This window comes from Hakea prostrata, chromosome 2, assembly GCF_041222555.1.
Source record: "Hakea prostrata isolate BN-2017 chromosome 2, UWA_Hpros_2, whole genome shotgun sequence".
Classification (NCBI taxonomy): domain Eukaryota; kingdom Viridiplantae; phylum Streptophyta; class Magnoliopsida; order Proteales; family Proteaceae; genus Hakea; species Hakea prostrata.
Genome location: NC_142601.1, coordinates 74,898,137 through 74,912,688, shown reverse-complemented (window position 1 = coordinate 74,912,688; position 14,552 = coordinate 74,898,137). Strand labels below are relative to the sequence as shown.

The window sequence follows — 14,552 nt, the reverse complement described above, 5'->3', positions numbered from 1 at the left end:
TCATCAATGTTTTAGCTATGACGCATTTATAATTCTCTGTTTACCGGTAAAGGTTTTTGGTGTGAATCAATAGAAAGAATGCAATAATTAACACTAACGTACCTAGCCCTTTTTCCAATTCTAACTTTCATTTTTTAACTTCACATGCATGCTAAATGTCTCACTCCATCATCACGTCCAGTTCTTACGAATTTTCTCTTTTTCAAATCAACTTATTTCTTTTCGTTCTTGTTTGAATTATACTGCAGGCACGAATGGGTGGAATTTCTACGGTTAATTGCTAAAACCTTTTTAATTGATTTAAGAAATTTAAAGATGAGGTCCCAGACGACATACAGAGAGACCACAGATTTCAGGTTCGTATAGAAACTATAGCTTAGCCTTACTTTGAAAGAAGTAGCTTTGTACCCCTGGACTAGCACAAAATTAGCATGCACAATATATTAGTTTGGATGAGATTTTCAATTTCACTAGGCACTAAACAATTTCCTCATACAACACCAGATGGCAAACATTGAGCTCATCCTTTAGTCTGATAGATGATTACAAGGTCTCTCGTCCCTTTCATGTATTCATAAACCATCGTGGGCCAAACACGAAGCGCAACATCGATCGCTTATTCTCTTCACTTTCTTCTCACCCATCTAGCACTCAATCCCTTTTTGGACGAGAAGAGTATCATGTCCGGAGAAAAAATTGAGATGGCCATTGAAACTGCTATAAGTGAATGTAAGGTTGAGGTGGTGATCATCTCTCCAGGTTATTGCACTTCTAAAAATTGTCTCAATGAGTTGGCTATGATGATGGAATATAACAAGAAAGTGATACCCATCTTCTTTGACACCAAAGTTTCTGATCTGACTGTAAAGAGTGATGGAAGTTTCTCAGACGAGCAGATGGATAGGTTTAGTTGCGCCCTTCAGTTCATCCAGAAAACGGCGGGCATCGAGTTCAATTCTAAAGATCAGTAAGCTATTTTCTTTTTCTCCTTTTTTTCTCCTAAAGTGTTGGAAACTTCTAATAGTCTGATTCATTGATCTTTTAGACATTTCTTATTTACTGGCTCCTGCTACATGCATCTTTCAGGGATTGGACAGCTAAGATAAAAAGAGTTTTAACAGCATGATGGCCATGATTTGACGGGGATCGGTGGATCGAAGAAATAGATTATTATCCGCCGCATCGGCTATTATGTTAATTTAAATGGATATTTACATTGATGTGGGATTAGGCAGTATGGTGTTTGCCACCCTTTCTCTTCAGAGATAACAGACCCAAGTACAATCAGGTATTTGATGAGTTGGATTTTCATTTTATTCTGCAGGTTTCATTCGACTTTGTAGGTTAAACAACAATGAGTAAGAACGACCAAAAGGAAGAAGACGACTCTTTTTTTCTTTTCTTTTTTCAAATAGATTTTGGTTTAATGGTTCATTGTTAACTGTGTGAACCGAACTGAGTCTGTTCCCACATAGAATTCGTTTTTCATGTGCAAAATCTACAATGAGGATTTAATCAAAGACCCAACTTTCCATCTTTACCATTCGCTGCTTGGACCAAGCAAATTCCGAAGAAGTAATGGGAATAGTAGAAATATTGATAAAATTGTTGCTTTGATTTAGGAGAATTTTTCATTATTTTAAATTGTTTGGTATCTATAATCAGTTTTATTTTTATTTAAAATAATATAAAAAGCGCCTTTATACCAAAAAAAATATATATATAAAAATTTCCAAAATCTATAATAGACTTTTTGTCTATTATGGATTATGGGTGAGAATGAAATTCTCCTCATTTATGCATATGTTTTGCTTGAAATTTTAAAGTTATGATCGGGAAAATAGGTAATATACATTCTTGTATAAAAATCATACTTTTTCCCTCCTTTCTCATTCTCAAGCCCTCACATCCTAACGCAAGAATGACTCTTGCTTAACAACCCTCTTTTCTCACTTCTCACTCTCTTTTGAGCTTCTCTGACTGTTGAGTGAGGAGAGGGAGAGAGAGAGGGCGAACTAAAACTAGAACAAGAACACAAGTTTTTCTTCTGTGGTTCTGTTTGCCTATGCCAACAAGTTTTTCCATACCCAATCTAGAACTCTCCCACATTTGCAGAAACTAGAACACAACAAGGTTTTCTTCTGTGGATTGAAAGCTACTTTATCTCTCAATGTTTGCTTGTTCTTGGGTTCTTTCATTTTTTCCACCGTTTAATGGGAAAGCACGAGCAGACTTATTAAGAGCTTGAGATCTTGGTAGAAGCTGCAATTTCTCCTCAAACATGAAATTATGTTGGTGAATCGAGTGAACAGGTAGTTCTGTACTACATACCCATTGAAATATGCCTTAGTTTAATGCCATTAGATTATTATATTAAGCTTCTGCCACCACAATTCTCTCTCTCTCTGCCTACAAGTTTAGCTGCCTGGGTTAGAATAGCATAGGATTAAGAGCAAGGTGTTTATAATGCACACAAGACTCCCAGGCGTGTCTGAGGCTGTATTGTATTTACATTATTGGGTTTTGAAGCCTTGTTGTTCCATTCCTCGCCAACATATTGTGACAATATTACATTTGACTTCGTCATTTTTTATGTTTAGATTTGCCCCAAATACACAAGTGGTTCTTAATTTGCTTCTAATTCAGATCATATGTCTCTTTGTTTTGTTTTTTAACCCCCCCCCCGGGGGGGTGTTGTTTTTATTTTTTTTTTTTTTTTTGGAAGTACTCCTATGTTACCAATACACTGTAACAATACTTCTAAGACAGCTGTCTCTACCAGATGTTCTTCTTCTACAGCTATTACTTGACAGAATTTATGGTTCACGAATACTCTGTAACTAACTTAGATCTAGAGTTTACATCTTGTATAAATACATCTTCTACTAAATGATAATCAGTTAGTTCCATCACATGGTATCAGTTGCTTTTCTTGCTCCTGCGAGCTTAGGATTTTCTTGATCCTGATGACTTCGTCTTCTTCTTCTTCGCTGCAATCTTCTGCTCTGATCTCACCGAATGTAGTTTCTTTGCTTCCTCTGAAGCTTGGTCCTTCCAATTATCCACTCTGGAAGGCTCAATTTGTGCCGTTACTTCGAGGTTATGCTCTTTACGGTTACATTGATGGTACATTTCCTCGTCCGATTTCCTCTTCTGATGTGCCTTCTGGTGCGTCTTCTTGTGAATCTTTGTCTGAAGATTCTGCTACTGTGCGTTGGGATCGTCAAGATCAAATTATTCTGAGTTGGCTCATCTCTTCATTGTCTGAAACTGCTGTTGCTCATGTTGTTCAAGCGGCTACTGCTCGCGATGCTTGGGATAAACTGGCTCGCATTTATGCTCCTTCTACTCGTACTCGTGTAATGGATCTTAAAGATCAGTTGTTTCGATTGCAACGTGGATCTGAATCTATTGCTGAGTTTCTTCAACATGCTCAGTCGATTGCTGATGCCTTGGCTGCTATTGCTGAACCAGTTACTGATGAAGATTTGGTTCTAGCTGTTCTTCGTGGTCTTGGTAGTGACTACAGAGATTTTGCCACTCCGATCCGCCTGCGTCAACCTCCAGTGAATTTTGTTGAGTTAACTAGCCTGCTTGTTAGTCATGAATGTTTTCTGCGTTCTGTTGATTCCGGCAGTCCCTCTGTTCTTACGGCACATATTGCTGCTACTGTCTCTTCTACTGGAACTCGTGGTTATCGCCGTGGTTTTTCTGGTGGTTTTCTAAGAGGATATTCTGGCCGTAACTATTCTGGCCGTAGTTATGCAGATCAGAATGCTAATTCTTCTAGATACAATTCTTCTGGTCGGGGCTCTCCACATTTCTCTGGTGGTCGTCGTTCCTCTGCTCCTCTTCTTCCAACACCTGTGCCTGCTTCTTGTCCCTCAAGCGTTTCTCTTGTCTGTCAGCTTTGTGATCAGCCTGGTCATCGCTCCTCTCATTGCCCTCAACGCTTCAACCATGCTTTTCTTGGTTTTGTTTCTTACTCTGCATTAACCTCTTCTTCTTCTTCCTCTGTTTGGCTTTTAGATTCTGGTTCTAATAATCACTGTACTGCAGATGTTAGCAATCTGGCTATCTCCACCCCCTACTCTGGGCCTGATCGTATTGTAGTAGGTAATGGTACTTCGCTTTCCATTGATCGTGTTGGATCTTGTTCTGTATCTCTTGCTTCTCGTACTTTTATTCTTTCGAATACTCTGTTTGTTCCACAAATTCATTGTAATCTTTTGTCTATCAATCGCTTTGCTTCTGACAATGCTGTATACTTTGAGTTTCACCCTACTTTCTTTTTGCTCAAGGACAAACAGACACATCAGATATTCTATCAAGGCCCGAGTAAAGATGGTCTTTATGAGTTGCCGTTTCAAGTCGTTTCTTCTTTCTGTTCTATGACTGCTGTTCGTGCTTCATTGGCTGATTGGCACTCTCGTCTTGGTCATCCATCGAATAAGCTTGTTCGTCGTGTGATTTCTTCTCAGAATTTACCTACCTTCTCTTCTGCTACTTCTACTTGTAACTCCTGTGCATGTGCTAAAAGTCACAGGCTGCCTTTCTCTATTTCTTCTACTGTTAGTTCCCATCCCCTTCAATTGCTTCATTGTGATGTATGGGGCCCTGCTCCTATAGTCTCTGTGGACAAATATCGTTACTATATTTTGTTTGTTGATGATTACAGTCGTTACACCTGGTTGTTTCCAATGATCAATAAATCTGATGTTTTCTCTATCTTTTCTAAATTCAAACTTATGGTTGAGAACTATTTTTCTACTTCTATAAAGAGTTTGCAAACTAATGGGGGTAGGGAATTTTTGGCTTTAGATCCCTTGTTACAAGCCTCTGGTATTTCTCGACGTATCTCATGTCCACATACTCAGGCTCAAAACGGTGCTGCTGAACGCAAGCACCGTCATGTGGTTGAGTCGGGCCTTACTCTTCTTTTTCATGCTAATGTTCCTCTTGCTTATTGGTCTTATGCTTTTCTGACGGCTGTCTATCTCTTTAATCGTTTGCCTTCTACTACTTCTTCGTTGTCCCCTCTTGAAACTCTTTTTCACACTCCTCCTGACTATTCTTGGTTAAAAGTTTTTGGTTGTGTTTGTTGGCCCTGGCTCCGTCCGTATGCTCGTCACAAGCTTAAACCTCGTAGCACACCATGTTTATTTCTTGGTTATTCTCTTACTCACCGAGGGTATCATTGTCTTGATCTTGCTACTAATCGGTTGTATGTTTCACGTCATGTTGTTTTTGATGAGCATTCATTTCCTTTACTATCATCTACCCCTATTGTCAATCCGGCTTCACTGTCTCCACCTTCTTTGTTTGACTCCTGGCTCTCCACTACGCCTGCTATTATTCTTCCTTCCTCTTCTTCTAATACGGCTCCTGCTTCAGCACATCCCAGCGCATTACCTATGGCTAATGTTCCCATTCATTCCCCATTCCATCCCTCAGCCCATGCTTCTCCTCTTTCTGTTTTGCCTTGTTCACATGCTTCTGACTCTTCACCAATCTCTCCTTTACCAGTAGCCCCTTCTTCTCCTGGTCTAGTGGATTCAATCATGCCTCTTTCACCATCTTTGCCTACAGTTTCAGTTCATCCAATGGTTACGCGTCGCCAAACTGGTTCTCTTCGTCCAGTTCAACGTCTCTCTCTTTTGGCCACATCACCATCTTCTTCCTTGGATGACATTGAACCAACTTGTTATACCACTGCTATGAAATCCCCTGCTTGGCGTTCTGCGATGCAAGCTGAGTTTGATGCGTTGCTACGCAATGGTACCTGGGATCTTATTCCTCCTGCCCTTGATCAGAATCTAGTTGATTGTAAATGGATTTTTCGCCTCAAACGCAAGTCTGATGGTACTGTTGAACGCCATAAAGCAAGGCTGGTGGCGAAGGGTTTTACTCAACGTCCTGGGATTGATTTTACAGAGACTTTCAGCCCTGTGGTGCGTTCCACAACAATTCGTTTGGTTTTGTCTTTGGCTGTTACTCATCAGTGGCCATTACTTCAATATGATATTCAAAATGCTTTTCTCCATGGCAATTTATCTGAGGTTGTCTATATGCGTCAACCTCCCGGTTTTGAGGATCCAGCAAAACCTGATTTTGTTTGTTGTCTCCATAAGTCTCTTTATGGATTACGGCAGGCGCCACGGGAATGGTTTAATCGTTTAAGTGGTTTTCTGTTGAGTTATGGATTCTCTGCTTCTCGGGCTGACTCGTCTATGTTCATCTATCGCAAAGACTCTGTGATTTTGTTTCTTCTGATCTATGTGGATGATCTGCTATTAACGGGAAACAGCTCAACTGCTATAAATCTTCTGGTTCGCTCTCTGTCGGTTGCGTTCCCTGTTAAAGCCTTGGGTGATTTATATTACTTTTTGGGTCTGGAGGTAACTCGTTCCTCTTATGGTCTTTTTGTTACTCAGAACAAATATACCCGGGAGCTTCTTGCTAGTGTTCATATGACTGATGTCAAACCTGTGCAAACTCCTCTTGCTGCCAATTCTTCGTTAACCACTGAGGGTGACTCTTTTACTGATTTTACTGAGTTTCGTCGAGTGGTTGGGGCTTTGCAATATCTTTCTCTTACACGCCCTGATATTAATCATGCTGTTAATCGTGTTGCTCAATTCATGCACCAGCCGACACATCTCCACTGGGTTGCCGTCAAATGTATTCTCCGTTATCTTAATGGCTCTTTTGGCACTGGTCTCATGTTTGCTCCACAGAATTCTGTTTCTCTGCTTGCCTACTCTGACGCTGACTGGGCTGGTTGTCCGGTGGATCGTAAATCAACCACTGGTTATTGTGTTTATCTTGGCAAGCATCTGATTTCCTGGTCTTCCCATAAACAGCGCACTGTCAGTAGGTCTTCGACTGAAGCTGAATACAGAGCTGTTGCTTCTACTGCTGCTGAAATGGTTTGGTTATGCAGTTTACTTCATGAGATGGGTCAATCCCTTGCTTCTACACCTGTTATTTGGTGTGATAATATTGGTGCGACTTACCTTACAGCGAATCCTTTGTTTCATGCCCGCACAAAACATATTGAAATCGATTACCACTTTGTTCGATCTCTTGTTGCTTCTAAACAACTTGCTGTTCGGTATGTTTCAACTGTTGATCAGATTGCTGATATTTTTACAAAGGGACTTTCTCATCGCCGCTTTGCTACTCTTTGCTCCAACCTCAGTCTCTGGTCCCCGGCGCTGAGTTTGCGGGGGTGTGTTGTAGAGAGTACTCCTATGTTACCAATACACTGTAACAATACTTCTAAGACAGCTGTCTCTACCAGATGTTCTTCTTCTACAGCTATTACTTGACAGAATTTATGGTTCACGAATACTCTGTAACTAACTTAGATCTAGAGTTTACATCTTGTATAAATACATCTTCTACTAAATGATAATCAGTTAGTTCCATCACAATTTCATTTTGTTTGCTCATCTTTTTTTTTTTTTAAATTTTTTTTTTTTAAAATTTTTTTTATTTTTTCTTTTTTTTTTTTTTTTTTTTTTTTTTTTTTTTTTTTTTTTTTTTTTTTTTTTTTTTTTTTTTTTTTTTTTTTTTTTTTTTTTTTTTTTTTTTTTTTTTTTTTTTTTTTTTTTTTTTTTAAAATTTTTTTTTTTTTTTTTTTTTTTTTTTTTTTTTTAATTTTTTTTTACTATTCTTGCTCTGTTTATTAGCTCATGACTATAAACCTAAGGCTTAGCCTTACCGTTCAATCACAATATCCTTGTTTCCTGTTTGTCCTTAATTTCCAGCAGCTTCACAATCTCAATTTTCAGTTTCTTAACATATTGCGAATTTTATTCTCTACTAAGAGGTTTTGTTTGGGCAGCCCAAACTCCAGATATGTCCTCGTCTGTTCTTTGCTAGTTCAGAATTAGGTCCAACCAGATATTCTCATGACCAACAACTACAAATGTTAATTGTTGATTTCCTCTTTAAGAAAGTGATTTTCAATACACCCTGTCATGCATTCGGGTAATAATTTTCTTGTTTTCATGTTTAGTTCTCTTTTTTGGGGTCAATTTGGAGAAGTAAGATTTGGTTTAATGAATTTCTTAGCAAGCATTTTAACCTCAGTTCGAGCAAAATGGAATATGAGAATGCCAATCCTTCAACCAGGTTATAGAACCTCAGTTATAGAACTATCCGAAATAATGTAATTGATACTTTCATTGGTTGGGAACTTGATATTCCCAGGTCTAATTTATGATTGCATTTGGTAATTAACCTATACGATTAATCAAATTGAAACAATAAAAGGAAACACAATCGATAAACCCTAACCTAGCCTACCCATTCGGTCATGTGAGATTTACCACAAAATTGGAAGCAAGAAGACAAGAGAGACAAGCATTTGATTACGGAGTTCGGTTCTTTCGAACCTACATCTTCGGGACTCAAGACTGGAGTCCGGTCCACTATAATCAATCAAAAATTACAGAAAACGGGGAAAGAGATAAGGTACTGATGTCACCGTATATGGCAACCAAATTTGCTCAAGTCATCATCGAGTATCCCTCTTTATCTGAGGAACAAAAGCCCTTTAGAATAACTCCAAAGAACATACCACAGAAGATAATTCACACAGCCAGAAACATAGCCAAGCCTTCACCGAAATGCCACAAGAAAGCCATCGAGTGTTCCTTTCCTTCTACTGAGCATCTTCTCTTCAGATGATACTAGGACCATACAAGAGCAAGGATCAAAGATGAAGAACAAGGTAAAACGATGCCATAGCCAGAATTGCCAGAGCTCAATCTGATTTCCCAAATTCCAGAAACCCCCAATTCGTTTGCTTTGCATACGAATGAAAGTGAACCGGCCAACTATGTCTTATACAACAAATGAACCAACTGGTTCAATAACAAACCAACATAGGAAAGGAAATACCCAGATTACCCTAACAATCTTTACCCTAACAATCTCCCCCTTAATCTGTAATTTCTAAACTATAGTAGACCGGGCTTCAACCGTCATCGTCCAAGTGTACCTGCACACAAAGAACAAAGAGACCACAGTACAAAGCGAATAACAAATATGCAAAATACCTAGACATGCACTAACTATGCAACACTAAAGGACTCACTGCAGATACACCATGCAACAAACTGCACCACGTAGAGAAACCCTAATCAATAACTCATGATTCACAACTCAACCAAATCAACATGGAGAGTACACATGCACACACTAGGCATATATCTCATAACAGAGACAAACAGAACAAGAGTCATAAAAAATTTGGGCAGCATCTCCCCTAAAACTGCAATATATGCAAACCATATAAACAAACAAAAGACATACCTGGACATCACCACACCATAGATAAATGAAAAACAAAGTATACAATCTCCACAAAAGGTAATAACCCACCACATAGACTTACTCATGCCAACCAAAGCATAATAAATATATAATTTAAACAAGTAAGACTTTAAACAAGAGACTAGTATAAACTTCAAGAAATCCATGGTGATATCCAAAACCAACCTAGATTAACAGAACTTCACAAACATCAACAGATGAACAACATGGATCCTGACATAATTGTCAATGCCAACACAGCCCATGAATATACACAAATGCTTAAAATATAAGCCAAGTCAAGTCTAAAACATATCACATGATACATAAGAGAAATTAACCAACTAGAGAAGAGAGATTGAACAATTCAAATATATAAAACATGACAAGTAAACATAAACTCTCCCCCCTCAACCAGTAGATCCCAAAACTTAGGAAAATTCCTAACAGATCCAAATACTTTCATTTCAAATTCTGATTTAAAAAAAACTTCCCCAAGGAATACAATCATGCAATCAATATGTAAACCACATAAAGGCAGATATAGGACACAGAAAATGAAATGAGAAACTAGAGGCAACTATCAACCTAAAAATGCAAAAACTCAAACATCAAGTCTTATATATCAATGCGAATGCTATTCAAATGAAATCACAACAGGATTCATTAACAAGTCATATTTTCAAAATCAGTTGTTAAAATGCCTAAAGAAGTTGCAAATCATTCTTTTTTCTACATTAAAGTAAAGAAAGACAACAAGTATCCAATTACCCATTAAAATAATAAAGAGAGTAACTCAGGATCGCAAACACTCTTATAGTCTTACATTTAACCAACAAGACGAAAATAATCCAAACAAACCCAATAGGCAATAATACTTCTAATCCATCACTGGTCTACTACCACTACTCAAACTAGGATCTCTTCACCCACTCACTACAAGTGACGAGCACAAGTCAACAACTAGACAAATCCAGGTCACCTAGAGTAGAAACCAAACCAGAGATAAAAGAAGTAAAATCAATAAGACTTAACAACTCTGACCTACAAGACCAAACTCAATGACCACATAAAAATCTGACTGCAAACAAGACATAACATAACCAATAAAACTGGTGCAAGTCATCTTACCAGACAACTCCATAAATCTAACAATAACTACTCTCACTCAAAACCATACAAGCTGACAGACCATATCCCCTGAAGTGAACCCCAACAACATGTGAGGACACACACTCTTGACAATACCTATGTCAAGACCAGCACCAATGCTGAACTGGAGAACAAACATCTCCCCCTGGAGACCAAACCTCTCCAAACACTTGACAACACCTGTGCCAAAACCAGCACTCATGCTGAACATGGAGACTATACCTCTCCAAACACCGGGGATACACCTAATGCTATACCAAGTGAAATAGGAATTTCCTCATGTGTAACCAACTGTACCAAACAGTCTCAACACCACCTATTACCACTCTAGCATTACAAAACTCAGTCAGACATTTATACCAATGCAAATAAAAGCATCCATGAGAGTACAAAACAACAACAAATACTTAACATGCCAACACTATCATAATTGGTCAAGAATTCTCACACAATAAGGCATATCTTAACCAATTTTAATAGAAAGCCTGGCACAAAACATGTTGTCTCAGATTTATAAAATAAACAACTTCCTTACACAAGCATATCACCTTAAAGATAAATAGACCACCTCCCTTTAACAAAGGAACAAAATAGGATAAACCAAAGTATGCATCCAATGGAAACCCAAATAACCAGGTCTTAAAACAAAGTACTACAACAAAAAGCACCTAGGTCATCAAAGGACCTCAAACATATTTAATTCACCAGAATTAGGCACATTATTGTTAGATGTCTCACCTTTTTGCAGTTTCCTCTTATATGCAAAACAATCTTTCTTAAAATGTCCCACCTTCTTACAATAAAAGCATCTCTTGGTGCTTGCATCAGACTTGTTATTCCCATTATTATTCTTGTTGTTATTTTCATGATTGTCAAACACTTTACCCTTCCCTTTGGACTTCCTATGTTTGTAAGAGCCCTTGCCCTTAACAAACAAATTATCCCCACTCCCTGAAGTATTTCCAAAAGTCAACAACTCTGATTCCCTATTCTTTAGAGCATCAATCAATTGTTCTAGGGAAATGTTTTGACAAGCATACTTAATTGAATTCTTAACAACAAGATAGTCATTATGAACGGAATTCAATAGGATGATAGACAGGTCTTGGTTTTCCAATTTGGTCTTTTCCCCAATACTGGCTAAGTCTTGAATCAACTTCTTAAACACATCTAGGTTCTTATCAAGGCTGATTGTAGGGTCCATCTTAAACCCATACAAATTTTCTTTCAGATAAATCTTATTACCTAGATTCTTTTTCTGGTAGATTTGTTCAAGCTTATTCCAAACCTTAATAGGGGTATTGTCATCATCATCCAAACACCGGATAACACCATCAGTGATGTTCCAGAGCATGCAACCAATTGCATTCTCCATCACTTCAATCCTCAAGACTGGATCAATGCTTTCAAAGAAAACAACTGGGTCATCTATGGATCTTAGGAGTTTCTGTTGAGCCATTAAAGCTCTGACCTTTCTTTTCCAAATCCCAAAGTCCCCTGTCCCATCAAACTTCTCAATGTCTACCCTGGAACCCCCCCCATAGGAGTATCCAAACTTAGGTAACTAGGATTCTCCCCTAGACCTACAGCTCTACTAGAGTCTGTGGTGACCACACTGGGAGGTGAACCCTCCCCTGATAGACTATATCTCTTGCTTAACTCCACTTTGACACCGGTAAATCTCACAAATCAGTATATAAGAAATAATTCAAACAATATTGATATAAGCAATTCTGAAAAAAAGAAGATTAAACTAATCAAGCATCAATTAATCACACTTTGTTTGCTAATATCATTCAAAACAAAAACATCAGCATTTATTTAATTAGATGTTAACACAACAGGCCAATACAAACCAAGTAAAGTGCCAATATTAACAACCTAATATAATAATGCAATTTTATAAAATAATATTCAGCAAAATTATAAAAATCAATGATTAATCAAGAATTAATCATCTCAGAATTATTCATCTCATACATAGACTTTATTCCATACATTTAATTAACAATTCTTCTCAAGCATAGGACCAAATATGATCAGGGGGCAGCGAAGCGGTATATGCAAAATTAGAAAATTAACAAATGTAAAAGCCTAAGAACCGTATGAGATCAAACATCACCTTCTAACTAAGCTAACTGGCTAACACAAGGCTAACGGTGGAGAACTAAACAAAAAATCAGATTATATATATACAATCAAATCCGAACCAGCAATGGTTGAAACTATACAGAACAAATGTATATCATCAATTCTAACCAACAGAGACAGAAGAATATACACAAACTGTATATGATCAAGTCCTAGCCATAAGTAGCAGCAACCGAAGCATACATAGATTATATAATCAGGAAAAATGATTCAATAATTTAACCTAAAATTACCTATGAGATCATATAAACCAATTAAGCATAAAACTCATACATAAATTCTAATTAGTCTCCACCGAATCACAAGAAAAAGAAAACCACCGAAACACAGGCTATCTCAGGCTAACAGACTAACATGGCTCTGATGCCAATTTGATATTCCCAGGTCTAATTTATGATTGCATTTGGTAATTAACCTATACGATTAATCAGATTGAAACAATAAAAGGAAAAACAATCGATAAACCCTAAACTAGCCTAACCATTTGGTCATGTGAGATTTACCACAAAATTGGAAGCAAGAAGACAAGAGAGACAGGCATTTGATTACGGAGTTCGGTTCTTTTGAACCTACATCTCCGGGACTCAAGACTGAAGTCCGATCCACTATAATCAATCAAAAATTACAAAAAACGGGGAAAGAGATAAGGTACAGATGTCACCGTATATGGCAACCAAATTGGCTCAAGTCATCATCGAGTATCCCTCTTTATCAGAGGAACAAAAGCCCTTTAGAATAACTCCAAAGAACATACCACAGAAGATGATTCACACAGCCAGAAACATAGCCAAGCCTTCACCGCAATGCCACAAGAAAGCCATCGAGTGTTCCTTTCCTTCTACTGAGCATCTTCTCTTCAGATGATACAAGGACCATACAAGAGCAAGGATCAAAGATGAAGAACAAGGTAGAACGATGCCATAGCCAGAATCGCCAGAGCTCAATCTGATTTCCCAAATTCTAGAAACCCCTAATTCGTTTGCTTTGCATACGAATGAAAGTGAACCGGCCAACTATGCCTTATACAACAAATGAACCAACTGGTTCAATAACAAACCAACATAGGAAAGGAAATACCCAGATTACCCTAACAGAACTGTCATTTCTAATTTTCTTTCTCAACTTTTCTAAATAGATTTCTTTTAAATAGAAATGTTCTTTTCACTTTTCTTCAGTCATAGAAGCAACACCTATATCTGTCTACCTAACTTAGTGACTTTTAAGTTGTTTTAAGACAGAATTTGAGGAAGTGATATAAAAGTTGGGCAAAAGTTCTTTTGAAGAATGTACAATATCATCAACAAGACTTTAGGCATCATCAACCTCAAGGACAAGATGAGATATTCAATTTTACACATTTTTCATTAAGAAACATTATAGAAAAGTCATTTGGGGTATAAAAGAAACACTTTCCTATTTTAAAAACAATGCCACCATATAAGTTCAAAACCCAAGTTTTGATCGTTATTGCTTATGTTAATTTACATAACTTTATTAAAAAATAAGTGGCTTTAGGCTAGCATTTTGAGAAAGTTGAGAAAGGAGAGCTTGATGATGAATTTGAAAGCAGTGATAGTAATGATGATGAGGTCTTGGACATCACCTATATGGTAGGTCACACAAAGCAATTACGATGGGAAGCATATGAAAAGAAATTAAGAAACAAATCATGGAAGTTTATTAGAATAGATGATGATTATATGGATATTTATTTTCCTTTCTAGTGTTTGATGTAGTTTTAATTTTAGTAGACATTACATTGAAATTGTAGTGAGTATGATTGTTTTTTTGCAAGACTCATAGTTTATATGAATACTATTTAGTTAATATTTTGTTTGATGCATTCTTTGTTAATTAGTTAATTGTTAATATTTAGATTAATAGGGTTTTTTTTTTTTGTATTAATTTTCATTGTCAATTTCTAA

At 37.3% G+C, this 14,552-nt stretch overlaps 1 pseudogene; it reads left to right on the top strand.

The window, feature by feature from the left end:
* Positions 1 to 701: 701 nt before the first annotated feature.
* On the top strand, positions 702 to 1,126 carry LOC149026488 (putative 2' cyclic ADP-D-ribose synthase BdTIR pseudogene; annotated as a pseudogene).
* Positions 1,127 to 14,552: the final 13,426 nt, after the last annotated feature.